Genomic DNA, 19,623 nt, shown 5'->3' with positions numbered 1-19,623 from the left:
GGAAGACTCAGCTTTCAGAAATGCCATGTAGGACGGATAGATGGACTTTTTAGCATGCATCCAATTATTATTTAAGAAGATCTTTTGCAAGTTGCATTTCAGTTGCTGGGCAGTCGTTTTCCTGGGATAAAAGACAGCTGCTCAAAGGCAAAAATGCTTTCTCGACCTCAGCAAACGTATTACGATGTAAAATAGTTTTAAAACAAATTAGGAAACTACTCTCTCAATAAAGCTCAGAGTTGACTTTATTTGCCATGAAAATTAAAGTCTAAGCTTATGCAGATATCTAAACAAGAGAATGAAACGTTTACAGAAAACGTCTGCAGTAAATAACCTTCCCTGCACTGAGATTAATTTTAAACACAGCGAAGACAAAGTGCAATCCAACTGAGGGGGGGCAAGATAATGCAGCAAACATCCGATCTTAATCCAACCCAAAAAAAAAAAAAACAGCTTGCCGATTTCGATTACTGGCACGTTTATATACAGTGCTGCTCAGAATTGTAAATGCAGCTTTGTGAGAGGTGGTAGGACCAACAACCGTGTTAGGCGACAGGCAGAGGCCACGCGCGGCGGACATCAAAGGAAAAGTGGGAGGGGAAAAAACTGATTAGCGGGGAAGCAGATTGCCTTCAAGCAAGCCCCTTTAAAGCTCTCGCGTTTGACGTGGCCAGCGAGTGGGGGGAGGAAAGCGAGTGAGGGGGAGAAGAAGCCTAAACCTATTGCTTTAATCCTGGTACAAAAAGAGAAAGTGCCGGTTTCAAGCATTTACTTTCCCACGTGGGTTTAGAATTGTAGCAAATCCTTTTGTGGCATCCTCCAATTGGTTCTGTAGTGCTGTGTATGTCTGTCTGTAGTCTAACAGATTACACAGTAGACCATGGGCTCACGAGGCGGTACAGTAGAGACTCTTATACGGGGTTCAGTCAGTAAGGAAATTGTGTTCACGTCACATGCGCTATCACATTAAACATACAAAAGAAACGTATAAAAACACAATGGGGAGAGTGGGACTGCAACGGTGGATCAGGTAGGGTTATTGGAGGAAGGACGGGCAGGGAGGCAACATAGAAGCTGGCGTATTAGGGAAAAAAAGGTGTGGGACTGCGAGGAGCAGTCGAAGCAAAGATGAGTTTGGAGAGTGTGGGGATTTACAAGGAGAGCATGGGGAACAGGGATGTGAGGGGAAGCAGTACAGAGTTGAGGCCTAGAAAGCACATGCAGTCCAATGGAGTCCGAAGAAGGAGAAGTTTGAAGTAAACTGGAAACAAGAATTTTGAAATGACAAAATGGGGCTTGAGCAGTGGTTTGCTTTACGTTCAGACACCGCAAAATTTACTCTTAGGGGGTGGGGTAAGGACGCCAGCTGTGTGTGTCTGTCTGGATCAGTTCATCTGTATGTGTGTACGAAACTGTCTGTGACTTTGTCTCGGTGTCGGCGACTGAGGTGTATCTTGCATGTGATCTTTGCCGTCCTTATACGAATCTCCTCCTACCATCTGCACATGCTTTTCAGTCCGCCCCGACTGTACCATGTCTGTGCATGCCTACCCGTCAGTGAGAGCCATGGCATGTACGAATGCCCGTCCGTACCAAGCAAGTCTTATTCTGATTGATGCATTTGTGTTCCTGAAATTCCGTTTCGCTAAAAATGATGTATAAAATAAAAGCTTTCAGAAATATGTAACCGGAACATCACCACCAAAGCAAACACACATCTGAAAATGCACAAGAAAGCCAAAATATCTAGCCTGCATCTTCAGTCCTGACTAAATCATTTAAAATAAACGCCTAGTGCAGTGAAACATGACAAAAAAGTTTACAGGTTTTATTTTCCATGGCGGGAGAGCCTGGGTCGGGAATGCGAGCGAGGGGAGGCAGGCAGATTACGAGGGAAGCCGGATGGGGGCGGGAGAGCCTGGTGGGGGAGCGTGAATGCGCGAGGGGAGGCAGGCGGATTGGGAGGGAAGCCTGATGGGGGCGGGAGAGCCTGGTGGGTGGGCGTGAATGCGAGAGAGGGGAGGTGCTGGTGTGGGAGGGGGGAGATGCTGGTGTGGGAGGAGTGCTGCTAGGGGAGGAGAAGCCGGATGGCGCGAATGCGAGAGAGGGGAGGTGCTGGTGTGGGAGGGGGGAGTTGCTGGCGTGGGAGGAGTGCTGCTAGGGGAGGACTGGGCTGGGCTTGGATGCGATGCGCGTGCATGTACACGGGCACTGCATGAAAACCGCGGGGCTGAAAGCCCTTTGGTTTGAAGATGTTTTCGCCACATGAATTCTCGGTACGCTCGATGCGCTTGCGCGCATCGATAGGTCGCGAGACCTAAAAAACGGCCCCCAGGGGCCCAAAACCGGCCCCCAACCATGCGGCCCACCGGGGGATTGCCCGGTGCCCTCAACAGCCAGTCCGGGCCTGTATGAGGGGCTATTTTACACCCATAAGGACGCTCAAACAACGCATTGTTTGTCACATTCAATTACTTATCTAATATATCTGTTCCGTACAGAAAGCAATCCTACTTTGCTACCTTTTCCCAGCAATACCAAAGCCAATAGGACAGGGTTTATTGTTATAAACAGCAGCTGTGGATGCAAGCCATGTAAATGTATTTTGCTAATGCCTTGAGTTTGGATGAATTGGCACATTAAAGGCTTTTTCAATGCTTGTTAAACAATCCAATTACAGTGGTGCATCTGTTTGTTTGTTAGGCCTTAGAAATATTATAGCTGCTAAGATGCATTCATGTGCTAGGCTAGAAGATTTAAATACGTCTTTATGGAATGACATAGGACCAACGATTCAAGTCTGTGTTGTTAGGCACCTTTAGACGCCGAAAAAATAAGGAAATCTACCTGCAGAGATTTACAAGTTCTTTTGCGTAGATTTACTCATTTTCAGAATTCACAGGGGTTTTCTTTCCGACAAACGTTAGTGAACTCCATTTTTGAATGTGCAACCATACCCATGAATACTTTGTGGAAGTCAGCAAGTGTATACGTAATTGCATCCTTTTAGCCCCGGTGGAGACACCTTCCCTCACAACTTCACACATTTTGAGGGGGTCCCTTGCCTTTCCCACCCTGTAAAGGGGTTTACCTTTGCCTGTTTGAGGAGTACTTTTATGGTCAGACAGGACTATACGAATAAGCACAAATCAATATCTATGTGGCCATGCACAAACTCAGAGCCGTGCAGCTCCCACCTAGACTTTCCCACCTAGAACCACATTTAGTTGGACAAAAATCTTTATGGAAGTAAATCGTTTACAAGTGCAAAATCAGCTTGGCAAATTCCAAAAGTGATTTCGAACTCGCAAATAAAAGTCTATTTGCAGATGTAAGTCTGGCTTTGCCAATTGAGCACTATTTACACATGTAGCTCAAACATAAATGTGCAAATATCTTTGTACCAGAGGCCATCAATTTTCAGGGATAGGCACTTGCTTTAGGCCTGTTCTTTTAAAAGTTATTTTCCGATAGTAAAAGAGCATTATTTGTTATTTTTAGGTCTCGCCTAGCGTTGCAGCGCATGCGCTACTCGCTTTGCGCAGCATATTATATTAGGGTATGTTTTAGAAGTGGAGTGGAAGCCCCGCCCATATTTTTCATTGGCTGGCGTCATCGCCCATTTTAAATGCTGGCGTCAAATTGATAATGAGGCTTCTTAGTCCCTCCTTGTTACCACCCTGTCTCCTTTTGTGGCCGCCCATCAGGACTGGATCTTTTACTTGGGGCGTTACAAGGTCTCCTTCATTTAGTCTGTAAGCACTTTTTTTCCATTCGCACAATTTTTTGAGATTAAGTGATTTTCCCAGAATGACAGGATGTTCAGCGTCATTGCCGACACTCAAACTCAGTTCCCCAGATTCGAGGTCAACAGCCCTAGCCATTCTTATAAATGTTTACTTCTGCATGTAGGTACACCCCATGCACTTATTAACATCCCTCATAGTACGACATACTTAATGTAGTTTATTACAGTCCCCTTACACTCCTGACACTTACTAAGACCCTGCCGTGGTATTAACAAACACCCATTACTGTGCAGTTTCCTGCATTCTGAGATCGTGTGCAGTTTTCCTGCACACACACTACCCAGCACATTCCACGGCACACTGACTTGGGTGCACTTCCTTGCACGCGGACTCCCACCGCCAGGTCCTTTTACATTGCATATGTCACAGAATCTCTGAGGATTCTAGGCACAGCAGCACTCACCTGCCTGCGCCCCAAAGTCCCTCCTCTTGGCTGCGGGCGCATGGGGCGCTCAGGAGGAGTCACAGCAGCAGGGCAGGGAGAGCACCCATGGGTAACCAGGGCTGGAGGGCCCCCTGAGACATACACTTGCACCTCCTTCGCAGGAGCCTCTGTGCAGTGCGTACAGTGCGGGGCTCTCTGGCTGCAGCTGCAGGGGAGCAGCCCCCATTAGCATAGATGCCAACAGAGAGTAGATACTGTGCAGCCTGAGTGTGAGCACACATGTATGTAGCGCCGACTGTGAGTGTGTGTGTGAATAGAAGTGTGACAGGCAGCAGATCCCTGTTCGCTCCAAGGCGTGTCTGTAAATGTGTGTTTCTGTGTACCCTCTGAACATTGTGTGGTGTGTCAGTGCATGCAGTGTCTGTGCGTGAGTGTCTGTGTCCAAACCGATGTGTGTGTGTCTGTGTGCAGATGAGTGTGTGTGTCTTTTGGACACTGTGATTCTTAGTGACTGTGCACACGTGTTTTTGTCTAGGTATCAGCGTCAAGGAGTACTTTGTTTCTACGGGTGTTTTTGGCATGTGTCTGTTAAATTGTAGGTGTCTAGATATGATTGTCCGTGGATGCTGGTTTGGAAGTGGTGCACATGTGCTTAAATGTGAACATGTTGATGTACGCATGTGTGCGTGTCTGTCAATCAGTGTGAGCGTGTCTGTATACAGATGTGTTTGTGTACATGCGTATGGATACAGATGTGTTTGTGTTCGTGTGTGTCCCCATATACAGATGTGTTTGTGTGCGTGTGTCTGTGTTCGAATACAGATGTGTTTGTGTGCATATGTCATTGTCAGTATGCAGACTGGTTGTGTGTTAGTGCCGACGGGCAGTAGTCTGAGTCAGACAGTAGGTGTATGTATTTGCTCTTCCATTCAGCCCATGAGACTGTGCATTAACCCTTCTGAAAGTGTGAGAGCCCCTGTGTCATGCAGTTTTAGGGCCCACAGAGGGTTAGGAGTGCTTGAAGCATCAATGTGCCGTGTACAATCCATTTGCAGCCGCTTCTCGTTGCTCTCACAGACACATGATAACTGATGCCTGAAATGGCTAGCAAAAGCTTTCGTGGCTACCTTCATTTAAACCACCACTTGCTGTCTTCACACTACTTTGAGCGTCACTTTGACCACTAAGGGAATGCCACACATACACCGGTTAGTGATGGACTGGAGTTGACGAGGTGACAGGGGCTGGGTCTTTTCTATCTTGTTGTTGAGGGTACTGGTGATTGGCAGATGGACCGATGACCCTGCTATTTGACGTGCACACCCCCAATGTGATTACAGCTTCTTATATAGTGAGCCGGGTCTGGTGGCTCAGTGGACTAATGCATCCACTGCAGGGGCCTGTGTTCGACCTCAAGGTCACAAATTCAAATCCTGGCGGGTCCACTCAGCTTTTCATCCATCTGAGGTCGATAAAATGAGTACCATTGAGTTGGGTAACAAAAACATCTGCTATTCAGTGCCAAGATGCCTAAGGGTCTAAATGTACATGTAAATGTATTGCGACTTATATAGCGCACGTATCACCCGAAGGCATCAAGGCGCTTGCCTTGGGAACCCGTCCTGACTTTTTCCTGTGAGATAACCCCTACTGGGCATCCCCAAGGTGAAAGCCAGGCATCCCGCAGCGGGTGGGCCACCTTAGTGGAGATTAAGCAAGCTATTGCCCAGAGTTGCAGCGTGGGACCCCATGATTAGAGTAGGCATTGAGGCGAGAATTATCAAGTCCGTGGACATTTTTGGGCTCAGGACCCTGCCGCGTCGGGAATTGAACCCTGGTCCCGGGCCAGACCTCTGCATCAGGGTCTGCCGCTCTAATCAGTGAGCCACACTCCTCCACTAAGGGAGGACGTTTGCTTTACAAATACACATGTTATGTTATGTTTATGCTAAGACTGTAGAGGTGAGCCGGTAGGCTGAAGGGTAAAGGTCTAAGTAGCTCTACCCACTCCTTCGTTCTGCCTTTGAGACCCACACTGTCCTCTCAAATTCATGATATCACAGTGAGAAACCTGATGCAACTGGCACCGATACCTTCCAGGCCGTACTGTCATAGTGTGGAAGGACGGGCGAGGCAATGATAAAATAACATAAAATAAAACACCATAATACTCCATCTCTTGTAGCCCGTATTGCCCTTCTGGCATTGGGGAAATACAGAGAATTAGTGTAAAATGTTTCTTGGATAATTGTTGATAACCTGTTTGCCTTTGTTGGTGGTGCGTTTTACCGCTTTGAGTTGTCGTTGTCTACAGACTTGCAAATTATTTGTTTGCTACTGACATTTTGTTTGGTCGAGACACACAGGCACATACTGAAACCAGTAGGGTTAAGAGGAGCCCTGCCCTGTTCTGGTATGTTGGTAATTCATTATATTTAGTGCAGGCATGTACAAAGTTCCCTATTTGAAAGAGACCTGTAAATATCCATCTGCCCGTCTCCCCCTTTAGTCCATCCTTCTTGGCGTGTGGGTCTAACCTCCCTAACTCCTGGGCACAATTCCAGGGGAAAAGTGGCTAAGAGTCAAGACTTCTCCTGTTCGCCACAAGAAGACTGTTGTCATCTTTTCACATTTGACCCATAATAAAGTGCAAATAAGATAAACTTATCTAAGATCAATGTCTTCAAATCGACACAAGTGTTTATTGAATTGCATTCTTTCTTGTTTTTAGTTATGACAAGTGTTATTTGTTCACTTCAGTTCAAGATGTAAATCACACATGTCCACATTCTGAGTCGCGCAAAAATTGGTTGAAAAAAAACACTTCTGGAAATACTATTTGCATATGATATCGGGTCATTTTTCTGCACCCAGTTACAAATTTGGCCCTATGCAAGAGGATAATGCACCAGAGTGATCTTTGTGAGCAATTTCACTCTACATTCTGTTTCATGTGCGATTCAATGCACAGGTTTACGATAGTCGTTAAAATAATGGACTAAAATGTTCACTTCTCAAATTCCATATTCCACTATACTAATTCACCACTAATCCTTTATGGGTTCCAGAGTAGCGTGCTACCCACCAATAAAGCGTTTCAACACCCCATCAGGGTTACAAGCGCTACATAAAGGCAAACCTTTTTCCCTTTTTTACCTCTCCCCAACGCTTCTCAATCCAAATAACTGACTAATATATCAACCATTCAAATTACTTTCATGTTTCACCATACTAATTCAACACTAATCCTTATGGGTTCCAGAGTAGTGTGCTACTCACCAAAAAAGAGCTTCAAAACCCAATCAAGGGTAGCAAGCGCTATATAAATACAAACATCTTTCCGTCTTCTAATCCCCCGCTACCCTTCTCTATCCAAATAACTGAATAACCTGTCCACCACTCAAATTACTTCATATTTCACTATACTAATTTTTAACAGTAATCATTTATGGGTGCCAGAGTAGCGTGCTTCTCGCCAGAAAAGCGCTCAACATCCATGAGGGGTACCAGGTGCTATATGAATGCAAATCTTTCTTCCCTTTCTATCCCTTCGCTATCCTTCTATTCCAAATAACTGACTAATATCCACCACTTAAATTACTTTCATATTTCACCATACTAATTCACCACTAATCCTTTAAGGGCTTCTGGAGTAGCGTGCTACTCGCCAAAAGAAAGCACTTCAACATCCCATTAGGGATAACAAACCTTTTTTCCTCTTCTATACTCCTGCTATCCTTCCGAATCCAAATAACTGACTAATCTATCCACCAATTAAAATTACTTTCACATTTCACTATACTAATTCAACACTAATTCTCTATGGGTCGCGGAGTAGCGTGCTACTCGACGAAAAAGCGCTTCAAGACCTCATCTGGGGTAGTAAGCACTATATAAATGCAATTACAATACAATACCTTGGCTCACCTTCGGCAACTGTGGGTGAGCAGACAAGGCTCACTCACAGGAGGTGGGTTAGGGACTAGCGGCCAGATTTACGACCTTTTTCTGCGGTCCCAAACGGGAAATCGGCCCATTTGCAATTGCAAAATAGGTCTGCCTCATGTACGAACCCTATTTTGAGAGTCGGTACCCTATCAGTGACTCGCAAAATAAGGTTTGCGACTCGCTATTAGGATGGGGCGTGCCAAGCGGCATCCCTTCCTAATAGCGACTTGCACTGTCAATGTAAGATTGTTTTGCGGCCACAATTGCGGCCACAAAACACTCGCAGTTTACCACCTACTTTAAGTAGGTGGTAAGCTACTGGCAAATGGGAAGGGGTCCCGAGGGGACGTCTTCTCCGTTGTGAATGTTGTGAATGAATTTTAGTTATGTTTTAAAAATGAAACAAAAATAAAAGACATTGTAATTTGCAATATCAATAGCTCAAACCTGTGCAAATGTGAGACCTCTTGTATTGCAAATGCTTGTTTTTATTAATTTTGTATAGCGATGACGCAATCTGACCATAGCTTGGGACATATGGAAGGGAAAGATGGGAACAACAAGAACACAAAACGGAATATGGAACAATACCTTGTGTGTTCCATATGCTCCAGCTCATGGGTCTACTCATGTAGTGATTCTGCCAGTGGGCATTATCGATTTTTAGCATATTTTGCGTACACACATCGTGTGTCCGGGAGACCTGCATGTTCATCTGTTGAGTGGTATTTTGGAGAGATTCATGTAGCATTATGAGGTAAATATATAGCACTAAAAATAGCTGCGCAGCAATAGGTATCTGCACAGGGGAGGCAGGGGTACAAACTTCCATAGGATTCATGGGGAGGGACGCTTCAAAGTACTGCACACTGCAGGGAGGCTGCAAGTTCTACCCAGAGGTACATTTTATGTTATATTTTAATGATTCACAAAACTTTATACATTTCAGACAGAAATTCACAGAACAATACACAAAGTACAAATCACAAAAAACACATAAGTAGAAGAGACATAATGGGAATCCAGGGTAGTGTGTTGAACAAACGAGGTTTCACCCTGATTGCACTGACACATCTTTCTTGTCCTCATTAGCACATCTGATACATCTCAGTTGTTCTGCATAGCACATCCGATACATCTCTGTTATCTTGCATAGCACATCTAATACATCTCTGTTGTCCTGCATAGAACATCTGATACAACTCTGTTGTAATGCATAGCACATCTGATACATCTCTGCTGTCCTCATTATCACATCAGATAAATCTCTGTTGTCTTGCATAGAACATCTGATACATTTCTTGTGTCCTGCACCGCACATCTGATACATCTCTGTTGTCCTGCATAGCACATCTGATACATCTCTTTTGTCCTGCAGGGCACATCTGATACATCTCTGTTGTCCTGCATAGCACATCTGATACATCTCTGTTGTCCTGCATAGCACATCTGATACATCTCTTTTGTCCTGCATGGCACATCTGATACATATCTGTTGTCCTGCATAGCACATATGATACATCTCTGTAGTCCTGCATAGCACACCTAATACATCTTTGTTCTCCTGCATTGCACACCTGATCATCTCTGTTGTCTTGCATAGCACATCTAATACATCTCTGTTGTCCTGCATCACACATCTGATACATCTCTGTTGTCCTGCATAGCACATCTGATACAACTCTGATGTTCTGCATTGCACATCTGACAAATGTCTTTTGTCATGCATAGAACATCTGATACAACTCAGTTGTAATGCATAGCACATCTGATACATCTCTGCTGTCCTCATTATCACATCAGATAAATCTCTGTTGTCTTGCATAGCACATCTGATACATTTCTTTAGTCCTGCCATGCACATCTGATAGATCTCCGTTGTCCTGCATAGCTCATCTGATACATCTCTGTTGTTCTCCATAGAAAATATAACATATGTAGCATCATGTGCACAAATTAATGCTTTTAACACCTTTGTGCAAGTTTAAGAAGTGTCCCCATTTCTGAATTCACAAACAAGATCGAAACAAGCGGGTGGGCGTTCCATTGTAGGAACGCCTCAAAAAAGTGACGTAGTGAAATCTACAAGCTTTTCAGTGAAATCTTGTGGATTCAGTGGTCACTTTTACGTCCACGCTATGTCAAAACCCTGCACCTGCTTGAAGCAGGCGTAAGGAGTGACGCAGCATGTTAGGCAAAGGGCCCCCTGAGCATTGCTGGAGCCGCGGCACGCTTGCCACACGACTCCAGCAATGCACTGCCCTTACGCCACAGGATGCGACACGCATCACTCTATCCTTGCGCCACGGTGCGCCTCATTGTAAATGCGATGCATTTGTGGTGGCGCGGGGAGGGGGTTGCGTGCCGCTTCTTTTCTTACGCATCACTGCTGATTTGCAGAGATGCGCCATCTGCCCCTGATTCCCTCCAGTGTCTCCCTCCCTTGCTCTCTAATTTCAACTTTGCAAACGAGAGTTGTAAGTGGGCAGTGCTGGCCACGCCCAAAAGCCAGCTCCTCAATTTTTTGTACAGAGGCGGGAGTGTGATCATTTGAGTTATGACGCAATTTGTACTAGTGTTTAAGGTTTTCTCCCTGGTTCCTCAAAAATGTGAATATTTGGGTGGGCAAGGGCCTACATGAGTGATTTGAGGTTTAGAAAAAACAGATGGGTAAAACTTCTGCCTTACTATTACCAATAAATGATTGATTTGAGGGTTTATTATTTTCCATACTCCAAGCTGACGGCTTTTCTGGAGAACTTAATTTGTAAGTCACAATATGAAACCAAAATACATATTTATGCGTGCAAGCTCTTCTTCCTCTCCAGGCGGACTGCTGTCCAGATGCACTCAGGAAGGGCTAGTCTTTCTTCTCTGGCAGATCTTTTGATCTCCTTCCGAAAGCAGACGTCCCTCGTCTTTTTTCAATGAGCGCAGCGTTGCCCTGGGAGACGCTGGGTTATGTTAACTTTAACTCATGGCTATATCATTGTTTCAATTAGACTGGTGGCCTCTCCACATCATCCCTAGGCTTATCTGCACAAGCAGGAGGCCCAGCAGGGATTCCTGAATTCCAGTGTTCATGTGCTGGTAATATCTGCCTCTTTGCTGGACACGCTGGGAATGCCATTCTAATGCATTCCAAATGGCACACTCTGGCGCAGGTTTATTAGGACTTTGTCCCGGTGCAAAGTAATGCAAACTTGCACAGTCTTGATAAAGTATTTACTTTCCAGCACAAAACAATTTTTGAGCTACAAAGTGATGAAAATAGTGCTTTGCACTGCTTTGTGTTACTTTGCATCAAGAGGTCAACACACTGGTGATACACGGGTGCCACATGCTACCATAATTTCTACTAGAACTGGTGCACAGAGTTGAGCGCCACAAAATTAAATAATGCCTTTTTCAGGCAGGTGTTTGCAAGGGGAAAAGTTTTCATTTCTCCTAACTTATCGAAAATTGTATGCATTCAAAGTGAGAAACCTTCTTAATTTGGTAAGCATAGTATTTTGTATTGAAAGTCTACCCTGCCATTACTAGACTTATGCTAAAAATCAGGCACACAGCTTTTTGTTATGTTGAAAAGGTGTGTGTGTAGCGCTAGGCAGCCCGCTTGTGCGTTAGCACTGGGGAAGAGAACAATGCCGCATCTTAGTAGATATGGCTCTGCGATGCGCACTTTCCCAGCACAACACAGTACAGCAACTTTGTTTGCTGTGCCGCTCTGCGCCAAAAAGTATTGAATCTGGCCCATTGTATTTCATCAGGCACCCAGAAGGATGCCTTTGCACATGGTGGGAGCTTTATAGGGAAAAGCAATAGGGCATGATAGATGTTCTGGACGTCAGTGGGCATCTACTGTCCACCATCCCAGTTTTAAATGTTCCAGTTCCTCTCATCACTATCTGCACACATCAGTGGCATTCACACTTTGAAAATACACTTTTCCAAAATATCCTAAGACAGGAGTTGGAAAAGAAAATTATTGTTCCCTAAAATATTTAAGTTGAAATTAGCTATTGCCTATAACCCGCCTTACGGATGCGACCAGCAGGGCTCCTGAAGCTACCTAGATTCTCTGAAGCACAGGTACGGAGACACATAGGGCTTCATTTATGAGGCTGTGCGCCACTTTTACGCCGCCGGTGCGTCACTTTTTGTGACGCACCAGCAGCGTAAAAAATGTGCCTTGTTGTACCATATTTACAAAGTGACGCATCTAGGTAGATGCGTCAATTTGTAAACCCCTGCGCTACATTATACTTGCGCCAGGTATAATGTATGCAGGGGGGGGGCGCGTTCTGACGCAAAAAAAGGGTCATAGAAGTGACACAGTGAAATCTATAAGATTTCACTGCGTCACTTCTAGGACACAAATGCGTCAATTTCTTACACCTGCCTCACAGCAGGCGTAAGACTGACGCAGGCCCTTTCAGATGGGGCTTACCCCATGTGAAAGGACACATTGCTGGAGCTGCGTCACTTTTGTGGCACACTCCAGCAATGCGTCACTTTTGCGCCATACAGATACGTCAGAAATACTGACATATCTGTAACTCCTTGCGCCATGATGCGTCATACTGTAAATATGACGCATCTTTGGTGTCGCAAGGAGGGCGCAGTGAAAAGTGACGCATGGCTGTTTTCACGCAGCGATGCGTCACTTTTCATAAATGAGGCCCATAGCCTTTAGAGCAATTAATATCCCTGCATTGGAAAATCATTTTCAACATCCCCTGGCCATTCCTGGCCTTTAAGGTGCCTGGGGCATACTGGTGTGTGAGAACTGAACCGCCAACAGCTTGCGTTCACAGTTCCAGTTTGCTGCTGCAACATAACAACACCTGAAACCTCCTCTGGAGAAAACCAGTTTCTCCTGGTCTTACCCAGCACTCAACTCAGCCTCTGGAGGGACCATGGCGCAGCGCAGGGCGGTCAACCACGAAAACCACCAAAGTAGCCTGCTATAATTATATGCGTCCCTTGTTCTTCCCTGATTCAGAGAATCCAGTGGAGCCCCAAGTGATAAGGCTGGGCTGACTACGGCTGCCTGGCGCTCAGGAACTCTACATCATCAATCTAGGTACGAAACTGTGCATCTCTCTTCACAGTGCATGCAGGCACTGTGCACGGGCTGTAGATACCCCTTTACATCGTCCATTCAGTCCTCCTTTCAATGGCTTTTTTGGAGTTCTGGGTCAGAAACTGATGCAGCAGATGCCCTCATTGGCCTCACTGCTTAATGCGAATGTATTCAGGGCCTCTGTGTCAGCCACGTCTCTCACAGCATTGGATGATTTAGGCCAGTCATTTTACCGAAACCCGAATATTACAAGCAGGGCCACTGGAATTATGCAATCGTATGGACGAGGTGTTTTCTGAGTAGTCATGGATTTGTCATATTTGCCCATAATCCAGCATCTGGTACACAGACCTGCCAATTTACAGGGTGTGTGATAGACACGGTCCTCTCCCTTCACATGGTCTCCCTGTGAAAGGTCAATATCACATGATGGAACAGAAGATGAACTGGACACTCCTTCACAGAGCGGGCTTCCAGAGCTTGTGTATGGGGCCCTGCACATCAATGATTATTATGGGGTATGAAACCCCAGTGGCAGCCTTAGAACCTTTTTAGGTCTTGCCTAGGCAGCGCTTGCGCAGTCTCTTCAAGACATGCTGCTTTCCGGTATGGACTGTAACCTCTGCCCACTCTCTGCCCATCTTTTTAATTGGCTCTTGTCACTGTCCTTTGTAAAGAATGGCCTTTGATTTGTTAATAGGCTTACTAGTCCCTCCTTAGTACCTCCTCTTTTTTGTTGTTACCTCACATCAGGACAGCCCCTGTTACATGTGTTCTTAGTAGCTTACAATTGCAGTGTCTGAGCACTCTTTTGTTAATGGTTTTTCTGCTGCCTGCTTTTGCAGGCAGGACAACCACTCCCGCAATGATTTTTTCTTTAATTCAACTAGCACGGCCAGCACTAATAATGGCGGCTGTGCTTTCCTTTTGTTCATCGAGATCATCGAATGCAGCTGCATGCCTTTTTTTAAATGTATTAACTTTTTTATACAATGATATAACCCGCGCTATTGCTTTTAACAACTTAAGCTCAAACACGGGTGCTGCAATTACTTCAAAAGCAAAGAAATAAAGAAAGAAATTTATTTTTCTTTCTATTTCTATACTTTTGAAGCAATCAAGGCACCGCGCTTTAGCTTAAGATGTTCAAAGCCTAGGTGCAGGTGCTACCATTGTAACAAAAGTAAACAAATAGGGAAAAAAAGCCTGGGGCCACCATCTTTTTTCTGTTTGCTTACTTTTGTTACAATTGTGGCTTTAGCTATAGACATCATAAGCCAAAGCACAGGTGCCGCGATTACTTAAAAAGTGAATAAGTAGATTTTTTTTTCATTAACTAAACTTTTTTAGCAATCTGGGCACCCGCGATTTATCTTACAATGTTTACAGCTAAAGCTCGAGTGCCACAAATGTCTCGCATTTGTGAGTGTTTGAGGTATTGGCATTGTAAATGACAATGCCTGTTATTTATGTATTTTGTAAACCTGCAAGCAGTTTTTCAAAACAAGTTAAAAAAAGGTGTAATTTACAATGCCAATTCCTCAAAGTCTCGCAAATGCAAGACCTATTGGATTGCAAATGCTTGTTTGAGTAAAGGTGATGGGGGCAGGTAGAAGGGCCTCAGGATGTGCTCAGCAATAACTCCTGACCAGGGCCACCAATAGGCATGGGCAGTGTTGGCAGCTGCCCAGGGCCTGCACTCAGCCCACCAAAATGAGGCCTCGCACCACTATGCCACAGCCAGACCACGGCACACCAGTTCTCTTGTGCTTCCTTGGCCCTCACTGTTATGATACAGTTCGGTGAGGCGTAGGGGAGGGGGACCCCTCCTATGGTCCCAGTTGAAGGAGACACATTCTGCAGCTTTATCCTACAATCAGGCCTCTTACCCTGCTGCACATTCAGAGGCACCATGGGACACCTATTGCCCCGCAGTTTAGTACCCCAGCAGATTTAACCCTCTCAGACTATGAGCAAACCTCACACCTTCTTCAGCCCTTTATGAACTGCAAAAGAGGTCCCTATAAGTTGGCAAGAGGAGCAGGCTGCAGCCCAGGATAGGTCTGCATAAAGCAGTTTCAGGAGCAGGGTTATCTATAGAGATTCAAACAGCCCTAAATGCCTCACATTGTATGCAAATTAGAGTGGCCTCGCACACTCCCTTCCTGGGCCCCCAAAATGTTAGAACCGCCCCATGTCCTGTTTTTTTTACAATGCCCGCCCCTCCTCACACACAGGGATGGACTGGCTGTAGCCGGCACCAGCCATTTTCCCTGTGGTCCGGTAGGGTTAGGGCAATGTTTCTGCCAGTGGGGTCCGGTTTTGACAATGGTGGCCAGTTTTGAAACAGTGGTACAATATTGGCCCCCTGTAAAACAAGCTTTTTATTAGCACACCCTGAGCTCCCCATTCCCCGCACCCACTCCTGGGGTGGTTGAGCAGCAATCTGCCAGAGCTGGTTGCTGTTCCCAGTCCGGCCCTGCTGACACATGGTGACATTTTTAGGTCGAGCCTAGCAGCGTACATGCGCTGCTCTGCGAGCTTCTTGTAGCTACTCTGTGTGGGTCTGACTCCTCCCACACATTTGATTGGCTTTTGCGTGTGTCGTTCAAGAATGAAAGCACACAAATGGCTAAAGGTGAATGCATGTCCCACCTTTTCTGAAAAGGTTCACTCCCACGGTGTTTTGCAGGCGGGAGTGAGCAGCGGCGTGCTGGGCGGCATCTGCAGTGCCAAGACATGTGAGCCTAATTTGCAGCTGCGATGATCAGAAACCGCGCTTTAAAATCCCGGCTCCCTCAACTGGCCACACTGCCTGACCCTGGGGGTAAATAAGTTATCTTTTAAGTTTCACTCTGTAAACTGGGAAATAACTTTAATCTCTGCTTCCGCTTTTGCCCACATCGGAGTCACCCCGAGCACAGCGCATGTGATTACTAAATGTGCGCTTGTTTTATCTTCTTCTCTTCGAGGTGCCTGACCAGCAAGTGGAAGCCTGAGCCACCCTCCACCTTGTTCACACTTGTAAACTGCAGAAAGCATTCCCTCGTGGAATGGGACCACTGTTTCAACACTGCGGTCTGCCCTGGCACGTGACCGAACCCCTTCCATCTGGAAAGCGTGGAAGGGTGAAACTTCTTCACAGCTTCACTCAGCCTGTCGGCTGCCAGTCTCGACAGCCCAAATCACATAGCGGTCTCTATTGCAAACCTCAGGACTGCTCCAAGGGTCACGCAGCTGTTCTGTTAAAAAGTACGGTGATGCCACAGCAATGCCTGACCATGCGCTGTCCAAGTGCCAAATAATTCCAAAGGGCAGGGAGGTGTAAATTACTGCCACCAAACCCAGCGTTCTGTATGCTCGTGAGTGGAAGCCAGATTCCCCCCTCTCCCCCCGGCCCCCTAGCATTGCCTTGCCCTAGAGGCGTTCATGGTCAGGCAGGCAGAGCACTCAGGCGGCTCAGGACAAGGCTACTGCCATTAAACCTGTTCGCATTGTTTTAGAACGAAGGCTTCAGACCAGTGTAGCTATACTCGAAGCCTCATTTGACGGTGCCAGTATGTACTGATCTTAAATTGAATATAAACATGCAAGCTGCACTAAAGTCATATTCTTAATTGTCATTGGCTCCATATTTAAACGCATAACATGGATTTCGTGTACAGAATAGCAAGATACGATTTGGTGCCTGAATGTGGCAAAGTTTCATTCATAAATTGTATATTGTTTATTAAAAATGAGCACCCAGCGCAATTAAGCTTGTAAAGAGGCTGTGTTTCACCCACCATGCCAGAAAAATAAGGATTTCTTGAAAACAGGAACACAGCCTCATAAACCTGTGGCTGGTACACGTGTGTTGACACAATTCTGAGTCAGGTTGTACGTTTTTTGTTTCAACCGGTGTTTACACTTGCCTGATGGTCAGTCTTCTTCGGGTGTCTTCAGCGTCACGTCTCTCTCTGACGCCGTTTTCTCATAGGAAGCGTGTGTGGATATTTGAAAACTTGTGGCTATTGCTATCATGAGAAAATACATTTCCCATCAGCTGGTTCTGATGTGACGGGAAACATCCTTTACAATGCAACTTTTACCATGTAGTGCATTTACATCGCAACTTTTACAACGCAAACCATTACAACGCATTGCGCTGGGGGGCGCTCTAGGATAGGGAATAGATTTAATTTACTATCCAACACCTTCCCTACTATCCACGGGGACTGGAGTTGGAATAGTAAATTAAACTATTCACTATACAGCACCCATCAACACTATGCGTTGTAAAGGCATGCGTTGTAAAAGTTGCGATGTAAAAGCATGCGTGGTAAAAGCATGCGTTGTAATGTCATACATCCGATGTGACACCATGCTTGCCATTCATTGTCCACTTCTTTTCCTGTTCATTTTTAAAAAATAGGCAGAATCATGGTTGTGCCCGCCAAGCAGGAATCCCATGTTGGTGAGTAGCGAACCCCACGATATGGGTCTCTTTTAAATGCATGGTCTGACCATAATAGAATAGTACTCTGTACACTGGACCTTCTGAAAATGAGCCGGCGCCTTTTAAACCGATAAACCTATAAACACAGAGAATAGTGTTGTTTGGCATGTATGCATTGTTCAATGGTGTTCTGTCCTCATTTTCATTTTTGGGATAGGGTCAAGTACATAACTTGATTGTGTAAAGTGGTCGCCCACTGCCTGCATACCAGAGTATAGCAATAGAACTGTTCTGTGCCACCTGGCTTCCCTGCACACCACAGTGAGGCACTATTCTCATAGCCATACGACGACAGCACTGCACCTGGTGCAACACATGCTTGCACAACTCACCATGACTGGCCTCTCCGAGATCCAGGGACATCCACACCACTCTGTACATATGGAGGAAGGTGCCACTCTCACCAGCACATTTGTACAGGCCCAGCTAAGATTTCATAACTGCATGTACTCTACTGTACACCCGAAGTAGCATTGGTCTCACCATGTCTCATAAGAGGCAAGCCTTATTCTTAAACAGACACACACTGACACACATACTTTGGGGTATGCACTTTGATCACCAGCCATCTAATAAATGGTTGCCGGCTATACCACTACCATGCAGACTCTCGAGGGACGGCTTTTGAACAGAAAACTACCATGAGTTAGAAACCTATGCAACCGCTTTCTAAGTGAATGCCTACTCCATCTCGCACCCAGCAGCGCTGCTCTATCCACAAAGCTTCCGTGTTAAAGAACAATAGCTGTTGTACCAACCAGTATAATGTGCAGCATTGCTAAATACTTATAAGGTCCCTAAGGCTAGACCTATTGGCTATGCCAATGCTTGTTTTTAGAAGTTGGCAGGTCTGGAAACATAATGTGTAGTTCTAACCAATTTAGAATATTTCTTGTTTGCTCAAATGGATCAAAAGTGACTAATCAAAAAGCGCAACGTGAACGTACATACAGAGGCAGATTCTTTGCAATGGTTAACGGATCACCTTGCACTAAAGAGGTGCAACTTTAACCAAAATGTATGAATAGTTGTTAAAGTGAGAAAAAACGAATGGAAATTGTGCTGCTTTAGTCCACATAATTCGCGGCACATAATTCTGTCAGCCCTGCTTCATAATGCAGTCCTCCGCTACCCCATAGTCTGGTGACTCAGTGGATCAATACATCCACTGCTGGGAACTGTGTTCAACCTCATGGTCACAAGTTTGAATCTCGGCGGGTACACTCAGCCTTTTATTCTTCTAAGGTTGATCAAATGAGTACCGCTGTGTAGCAATAAACATTTGGGTGCAGATAGACAAGCCCCTTGCGTAATTTTTACTCCGCTGTTGCGTCACTTTTGGTGACGCAGTGGCGGCGTAAAAATGCATCGCAGATGCTTCACGTTGTAAAGCTGTGCCTCACATTATACCTTTGTCAGGTATATTGTATGCAGAGTGGCCTCATAGAAGTGACGCAGTGAAATTTACAAGATATCACTGCGCCACTTCTAGGATGCCACTGTATCAAAACCTTACGCCTACTTGAAGCAGGTGTAAGGAGTGACGCAGCACAATGAGGATATGCCTCCCCATGCATTGCTGGAGTTGCATTGTTCTTGCGACACAACTCCAGCAAAGAGTGAATTTTGCACCAACAGATGCATCAGAATTTCTGATGCATCAGTCAATCCTTGCGCCATGGTGCGCCATATTGTAAATACGGCGCATCCATGGTGGCTTAGGGAAAGTGACATATCTATATAGATGCATCATTTTCTCGTAAATCTGCCCTTTGGTGTTCAGCCCCAAGATACCCGTCTGGGTAAACGTGAGCTTTACTAATACAACTGTTATGTTACAAGACAGGAGGAAAAATGTATCAGAGGCTCGACCTTAAAGGACGAAGCTAAACGTATT

The sequence above is a fragment of the Lissotriton vulgaris genome, chromosome 5, assembly GCF_964263255.1.
Source record: "Lissotriton vulgaris chromosome 5, aLisVul1.2, whole genome shotgun sequence".
In the NCBI taxonomy this organism is placed as follows: Eukaryota; Metazoa; Chordata; class Amphibia; order Caudata; family Salamandridae; genus Lissotriton; species Lissotriton vulgaris.
This window is presented reverse-complemented; position numbering follows the sequence as displayed.